Genomic DNA, 1798 nt, shown 5'->3' with positions numbered 1-1798 from the left:
GCCAAGAAAACGTCTTTTTTTAATTTTATCTTTATTACTAAAGCAAATGAGCGCGTAACGCGGGCTGCATTTGGTGTTGGAAGAAGAGGGTTCAGGATATCCTCTTACTTGTTCATTTTAAAGCTATTTTCACCTACACACCAAAATAAATTTGAGCTACCCACAAATTTAAGCCACAAATTAAACACAATTGTCCCTTTGAAATTAAAGGAATATTCTATAGCATAATAAGATGTACTGTTGATAATTTCATCAACATCGGTGAAGAAACAGAAAAGTTATTAAAGAAACTGTGTTGATACTGACCATGTGATTGCTGCAGCTAGCGCAAATTGCAAGAATTTCTGTGTACGTGAACACGAACACATTCATGTGCGTCTTTATTGTATTCTATCAACAGCATTGCAATTGCGATTGATTGAAGAGGGCGGTTAATGGTATCCCCTAGTCGGGAACTCCCGACTAGAGCCTCTACTTTCTAATTTCTATTTCTCTAATTTCATATTCACGTAGCTTATAGATTTGATGCCACTATTAAAAAAAAACCGAATAGCTTATCCAATGTGCGTTCGTATTTCTGTGACACACAAACACATAGAATTATTATACCCTGTATATATACCAATAGTAAAAAAAGGTATAATAATGTTGTGAAACATATATGACAATCCATTTGTTATTTAATTTATTTATATAGTCAATCTGTAAAGAATTATGAATGTATATTTCGAAGCTGAGCGCAATGTAAGTGATAGTTACTTTTTGATATTGACATTTTTACAAACAAATTTATTTTAATCATATTCTCACCAAGTCATTAATAAGCGATCTCACATACAACATTTTTCCAATAATTATTTTCGTTGAGTTTATAATGTGTATAATATTTAAAATTTATAGATGAAAGCTTGACTTGAAAAAGACAAGGTAATAGACGCAATATATTTATTCTCTTGTGCCTAAAAACACACTAAGTTTATATCCCTTCTGATCTGGTGTATTTTCGATCTGCTGCGCTTCCGATAAAAGAATTAGGAATTAAAAACAAAAACATAGACTTAGCCACTCTCATAAATTTAAGTAGATACATACTTTGATACATGCTTTGATTAAAAGCGTTTCACCCTCTCCTTTTGCTGTTCTGCAAGAATTTCTTGAATCCAAGTGCAACTAACCGTTTTCATGCTTTGGTAATAATTGTTGTGCTCTCTCTGTTCCTCTTTCATTTAATGCGTTTTACTCTTACCCGCTTCTATTTTTGCTTGTTTTAAAGTATTTTAAAGTAAAGTATCCCACAAATTTCTCGACCCCAAGTCCAAACTTCCCCTTGGGATTTGCCTCGTTAGTTTTTTAACATGCGCTTTTCATGCCAAACTAAATGCGAAAAATGTGCTGGGCCAAGGCGAACACAAGCTGACACTTGCCGTTTTTTTTTATTCTTAATGTTTTATTGTTGAAAATTTTACAAATTACATTTTATGGAGAAATATGCAAAAACATTGCTGTTGCCGTTGTAAACGACGTACATAAAAACTTGATGACAGGTGTAGCAAATTATGATTATTATTTTAAATACCATCCACCCCCTTCACACATACACACGCACACACTCCCAAACACACACACACACACACACCTACCAAGCCATCAATTCACTTTTGCGTGCTTTTTATGTTTCCGTTTACCCTTTTTGTATTTTGCTAGCATTAACGAGCTCAACTTTGTCATCTCGCGTAAAATTGTCTTTAAATGGAAGGGTGGAAAGGTGGAGGGGAAAAAAAGTTAAAAATAATCTCAT

The sequence above is a fragment of the Drosophila montana genome, unplaced genomic scaffold (genome assembly GCF_035044405.1).
Source record: "Drosophila montana isolate Dmon_TW-CO22-7 unplaced genomic scaffold, ASM3504440v1 contig_203_1, whole genome shotgun sequence".
Taxonomy (NCBI): Eukaryota; Metazoa; Arthropoda; class Insecta; order Diptera; family Drosophilidae; genus Drosophila; species Drosophila montana.
The sequence above is the reverse complement of the archived record's forward strand: the minus strand, read 5'-3'. Positions refer to the sequence as shown.